The sequence below is a fragment of the Ovis aries genome, chromosome 2 (assembly GCF_016772045.2).
Source record: "Ovis aries strain OAR_USU_Benz2616 breed Rambouillet chromosome 2, ARS-UI_Ramb_v3.0, whole genome shotgun sequence".
Taxonomy (NCBI): domain Eukaryota; kingdom Metazoa; phylum Chordata; class Mammalia; order Artiodactyla; family Bovidae; genus Ovis; species Ovis aries.
Genome location: NC_056055.1, coordinates 138,222,743 through 138,229,499, shown reverse-complemented (window position 1 = coordinate 138,229,499; position 6,757 = coordinate 138,222,743). Strand labels below are relative to the sequence as shown.

Sequence of the window (6,757 nt, the reverse complement as noted above, 5' to 3'; positions counted from 1 at the left end):
CAAAAACGAAAATATTCACCTCTGGATAAGGCCTTGCTGTTATAGAAAGGAACTTTGTTTCTCTCCCCAGGTGGAACTGATACAGTAACAGCATCATTCTTGTGGACAAAATTCATTTTTCTGTAAATAGGCTGGCTGAGATAAATTGTCAAAGTACAATTTGTATTACAAAGACCTTCTAAATTATTGATGTGCTTTGTATCTATGAGTTCTTGTTTCTTCTAGTAATTTAATAAACCTTTCAAAAGTCTTTACGTTATTACCTAGATCAAGATATGTTTCTCATGCTCCTCAGTACTGCCCCATTATTTCCTCTTGATCTCTAAAACTAGCATGTTCAGCCTGTATCTTTTGTCTTAATCTATTCATTTCTTTGTCTAAACTTTTTTTTTTTTTCAGATTTCAGCCTATGTTTTACTATGATTTAGATTTTCCAAAAAGAACAAAATTATACAGAGTAAAAATTCAGGTGTCAGAAAGCCTCAAAAGGCTGTTTTTCATTTTGTTCAAGTTTTGTTTCCAGGCATTGTGTCATAGAGTTGTTGCCATTGCTGTTTTCCAAATGTCTGATGTGTGCTATGACCGACAGCTACTTTTCTCTGGGTTTGATCAGTTTTGTAGTAGACCATCTTAGCTCTTACCACATCAATAACAAATGCTTCAACATCATCAGCTCCAATTTGAAGTTCTTGTTCCATTGTGTCAAAAGAAATTTCTTTATTTTCCACTGCCAGTCCCATAAAAGTAAGCAGTCTCATTTTTGCCATATTCTGTTCATGTCGTAGGCCAGCTGAATCAATGAAGTCTTTATTATTCTGATGAAACGACATATGATGGCAATTTAGCACTCACAAAAATGGTTAAAAAATCATGCATAAGCTCGCCTTTCAAAAATTTGACTGGTTTTAAAGTAAGAAGATGATCAGAAAGGAATGCATTTGGATCTTTCAATGCTTGCACAATATACCTGTGGGCATCAACTCGAGCCTGGGAAGCACTGTCCTCCATGTAACTGCCTAACAATTCCACCATAATTTTTTATGCAGCATCACTTTTCTTACAAGCCGCAAGTGCCTCATAATGTAGTCTTAAAAGAGTGTGTTTTTTTTTTAAAGTGGTGAGGTTCCAGTCTGAAATCCATTTTCTAACTTGATCCAGCTCAGTTGGAGTATACTGGATGGCCCCACAAGAGGCTGCCAGTATAGTGAGGCTGTATCTCTTACAGGAGTTTTCTTATCCATCCCATGGAAAAGATTGCTTAGCAACTGTAGTCTCAGAGATGGACGTTCACCTTCCTGAAATCTGACCAGTTTCTCCCACAGGCTTTGAATCAGAGCTTCCTGCTTGTCTCGTTCTAGGATCAACAGGGGGATACCGCGCTGTTCATCACACTTTCAAGGACTTTATCATCTTCCTTCAGACATACATCACTGGCTTCAATAATTTGAGTCAAATCTACATGAAGTCCATCTTCAGGGTTCTCTTCTGAAATTTCAGCTCCTTTAGATTTCAAATAAGGGCAAAGCTCAGCAACCTGATCTTCCTCACTGATGTTGAAACGCAGGGACACTCACGGTGAAGGCTCGTGCACTGTGGACATTCCGCTAGCTAACCACGACGACAGCTAAACTTTTTCTACTATTTCCTCTGGACAGATTTATCTTCTTTTTTGTGACATTTTCTCCTCTAGTTCTTCTTCTTTCCTATCTAGTTTTCACTTATTTTTATTAAAAGTATCCAGGGGACTTCCCTGGAGGTCCAGTGGTTGACTTTGTTTTCCAGTGCAGCGGATGTGGGGTCAATCCAGGGAGCTAAAAATCTCACATACCTTGAGGCCAAAAAACCAAAATGTAAAACAGAACAATATTGTAACAAATTCAATAAGGACTTTCAAAATAACCCACATTGAAAAAAACCTTTAAAAATAATTAAAGTATCCAAACATTATTTTTGTTTTCCTTCACAATGCCATTTCGGTTGTTTTTGGTTAGCCACTTCAGAATCAGCAAGGTTTAATTCATCTACTACTGTTTAATTTTCAGTTTAATTACAACATACTTGTTTTCTGCTTCTTATTTCAGACTTTTAAGAGGCTCCATGCTTTCGTTGTTCCGTATTTTTCTCAACAATTTTCATTTTCATTTTATTTTCTTGAACCTCATCTTCCAAGGTTTCAACATCTACAGACTAGGATTCTTTTACATCTCAAGTTCCTACGTTTTAGAAAGAGTTTTTCTTAATTTCATCCTAACACTTTACAATGTAGTTGGCAACTTCTAAGAAAACTTTCATTGTGTTTAATATACTCTTCAGGAATAGACAAGTGTTGCTGAAAATTTGTTATCTGGGCTTATGTATTTTCAACCTTCTTCTCTAAGTCAGTTTGAAATAAATCCACATTTTTGCTTAGAAACTCAAGGCTTATTTTCAGGTAAATAATAACATCCCACAAAGATGTGATCACCATCAGCAGTAAAAGCTACAATTCTCAGGTAGCTCTGGGACTGCATTACTGCACAAGCTACATGATTATTTTTGATTAGTAACACTGTCTCTATGTCTCTTCTGTCAGTTAGACTATTTGCAACAACTGCATTTTCTATTTCTAAAGCTGTCAGAACTGTTGGAAACTGGATGATAAGCAGCTCTATCTAACACCATACGTCTTATTCCAAAACTCAGAAACTATTATCTGTGGCTGTGAGGTCCCTAGTGAATAAAACCTTTTCATCCGTGCCTGAAGCATTCTTTCCTCAGCATGATTATGGCAACAATAGGCTTGCAGAAGTCCTTTTAAGCAAGGTTCAATAGCTAGAGCAAGCTCAGTGTCCCCAAGATGAATGAAAGAGCCTGAAGAGCCTACAGGTTTATAGGTAAAATGTTCACATCAATAAGCATCATCTCTGGCTTCAAGAAGGGTTGGAATGTGAGGGCCAAATCCTTTTAGTCAACCGGTATTACTTTCTTTCAGTTGCCTCTGATTATATAGTTCAGTATATACTTCACATCTCATTCTTCTCCCTAAATTTTGGTATGTTTCCTTTGGCTTGCTGAAACTGTTCAATCTCTTGGTTGACTGAACTTCTTTGAACCTGTAAGGCCTTTACACTCTTTTCTTATATAATTTTTTATTCAAATGTAGTTGATTTAAAATGCTGTATTAGCTTCTATAGCCCCCCCTTTTTTTTTTTAGATTCTTTACCCATATAAGTCATGTTGGGGTTTTGAGAAGAATTCCCTGTGTTGTGCGGTAGGTCCTTATTAGTTATCTATTTTCTATATAGTAGTGTCTATATGTTGGTCTCGATCTCCCAATTTATCCTTCCTCGATTTCCCCCCAGTAACCATAAATATGTTTCCTACATCTGTGACTCTATTTCTGTTTGGTAAATGAGTTCACTTGTACCATTTTTTTAGATTCCTCATATAAGCGATGTCATACGATATTTGTCTTTCTCTGTCTGATTTACTTGACTCAGTATGACTAGGTCACACTCTTTTTTCAACCAACGTAATATTTTTGCCTTTCAGCTCAAGTTCCAAAGATTGATTGTACCTTTTCTTCAGTTCTTCAATTCTTTTGAAAAGCTGCTCATCATCTTTCTTTAATGGTCTATACGGATTTGGATTTATTTTTTTAGGGAATGATTGTATAAAACTTCAGTTTCATTATAGGCTCTTTTCTTAGGAGTAACATCTATCTGCTTTCAATACCATACATTCTGGTGTTCATGCATTTGTCTCTTCACTAATCTTTTCTGTTTTATCTTGAATATCCTTGTATTTTTTCTTTTCTGCTTCATTAAGTTTGACCTGCTGTTCTTCATTTTCCTGTCGAGTCTAGCAGCAGGATCGTCTCTAATTTTTATATTATCTCTCATAGCATGCTGTTGTTTTTCTGTTTCATTGACCACTGCCCAAACCATTTCATGTTTCAAGAATCTTAAGTTAGCCTTCAATGTACTTAAAATAGCAGTACTTTGAAATTATTCTTCTTTCTCTAAATACTGGTGGTTTAGTTCAATAAATTACTCTTCCTTGATCTATCTACTCTCTGTTCTTTCTTTTGTTTCCATAATGTATAAACAACCTTTCTTCATCTGCTCAAGATGGGTTGCTGTCATGGAGAATTTATATTTGTTTCCCTCGATTTAGACAGCTAAACTGGTTGCTCATCTCTTGTGTTAAACTGAAACGAGATTATCCACCTCTATGTTGAAATGATCAAGAACTACAATCAGTTCTTCCTTCCTAGTAGAAGCCACGGTTCGTATTTCACTTTTTAGTTTGTAAGACTGACTTTCTGTCCATGCTGCTGGGATGTTGCACAGCTAGAGTCGCCGAACACATTTGGCATCACCGCTACTGTTTCTTACTGTTATTGAGATTGCTGCTGAGTTCCATTGTTGCCAACAATAAAGTGATATTAGAACCAAATTTAAAAGGTCTAAGTATCAAACGCGGAGAAGGCAATGGCACCCCACTCCAGTACTCTTGCCTGGAAAATCCCATGGACGGAGGAGCCTGGTGGGCTGCAGTCCATGGGGTCGTGAAGAGTAGGACACAACTGAGTGACTTCACTTTCCCTTTTCACTTTCATGCATTGGAGAAGGAAATGGCAACCCACTCCAGTGTTCTTGCCTGGAGAATCCCAGGGATGGGGGAGCCTGGTGGGCTGCTGTCTATGGGGTCGCACAGAGTCAGACATGACTGAAGCAACTTAGCAGCAGCAGCAGCAGCAGCAAGTATCAAACAACACTTGAAGTTTCTTAGCTAAATTCTTTCAATTATCCTAATTTCTGCTGCAAAGTAGAAGTGTCATTAGTGAGAGGAACTGTACATTCACCTTCCTCACTTTATGTAAATCCCCCAACTCTTGTCTCAGTCTTTTAGCATTTTTAAGAGAGAAGAAATTTTCTTCGTCTCTCTAGGCCATCAAGCCTCAGACAAGTTAAAGTGTCCTGAAGGAACCGATAGGAGGGGCTGTCGTGGTGCAACCAGACATGAGGCCATCCTGAGGATGTCTGGGCCTTGCCTGGCCACCTCTGGCCCACAAGCAACCACGTGCCTGCTACATGGCGCTCTGCACCTGTCTCTGGCGCTCTGCACCTGTCTCTGCTGTTTTTCTAATCTCGTGAGAGATTTTTAGACCATAAGTTTCTCCACCTTCCTTCTTTCCTAATATGTGCGTTTTATATGCTGTAAATATCCCTCTCAGCATGGCTTCTGCTGCACCTCACAGCTTGTGACAGGTGGTATTTTCAGTGTTACTCCATTTAAAATATTTTCTAGCACCCTTAATGATTTTTTGCTTGAACAATGGACGATTTAGAGATGTGTTTCTTAATTTATAAATGTGTGAATTTTCTACTGATAATTTTATTTCTAGCTTAATTCCACTGTGGTCAGAGAATATGCTCAGTATTATTTTTTTTTTAGTTTTTATTTTTTTAATTTTAATGCTCAGTATTATTTTGAAATTTGTTGAGACTTGCATTGTGGTCCAGCATCTGGTCATTTCTTTTTTTTTTTTTTTTTTTTTTTTTGAGTGTTTGGCCTTAATTTTCCATGTATACTTGAAAAGTTCTACTTTCCCCTGAAATTTGCCTATTCATTCCTGGTACTTTCTTGTGGCTTGTTTATCTTAGTGGTGATTTCCTTTAGTTTCTTTTTTGAAATATTAAACTGTGAAGTATAACATGCATTGTGGGGGAAAAAACATAATTCAAAAACTAACCACAAAACAACCACATAACCCATCCTCCAGGTCAAGAAATAGAATATTATCAGCACTCGAGAAGCCCACATGTGTGTGCCTTTCTGATCACAGTTCTATCTATCCCCCAGGATGTAACCATCATCCAACGACTTATAGTAATTTCCCTGCTTTTCTTTACAAATGTACTACCTTACTACCTCTGTGTGCATTTTTAAACAAAAGGACTTACTTTTGCCTCTTTTTAAACTTAAAGTATATAATCACATTGAATGTACTGTTTTGTATCCTGCTTTTTTTTTTAACTCAACATTAGGTATATAAGATTTGTTTATGTATCTCCAGCTTATTCCTTTTGCCTGCATTTTAGTTGATATTTATTATTGTATAATATTCAGTTGTACCATTTTATTTATCCATTCTGCTATTGGTGGGCTTTTGGGTTATTTCCAGTTTGGGCCAATTAATAACAATACTCCTGTGAACATTCTTATACATATATTCAGATGCACATCTGCGTGTATTTCTCTAAGGTAAGGATCTTGAATTTAAATTGTTGGGCCAGAGGTACAAATATGTTCAACTTTATTGGATGCCACATGATATTTTCAGAAAGATGTCAAGGCTATGGTTTTTCCTGTGGTCATGTATGGATGTGAGAGTTGAACTGTGAAGAAGGCTGAGCACCGAAGAATTGATGCTTTTGAACTGTGGTGTTGGAGAAGACTCTTGAGCATCCCTTGGACTGCAAGGAGATCCAACCAGTCCATTCTGAAGGAGATCAGCCCTGGGATTTCTTTGGAAGGAATGATGCTAAAGCTGAAACTCCAGTACTTTGGCCACCTCATGCAAATAGTTGACTCATTGGAAAAGACTCTGATGCTGGGAGGGATTGGGGGCAGGAGGAGAAGGGGACGGCTGAGGATGAGATGGCTGGATGGCATCACGGACTCAATGGACGTGAGTCTGAGTGAACTCTGGGAGATGGTGGTGGACAGGGAGGCCTGGCGTGATGCAATTCATGGGGTCTCAAAGAGTTGG

At 37.8% G+C, this 6,757-nt stretch overlaps 1 pseudogene; it reads right to left on the bottom strand.

The window, feature by feature from the left end:
* Positions 1–398: 398 nt before the first annotated feature.
* LOC101107174 (eukaryotic translation initiation factor 3 subunit M-like) lies at positions 399–4,357 on the bottom strand (annotated as a pseudogene).
* Between the last annotated feature and the right edge of the window lie 2,400 nt (positions 4,358–6,757).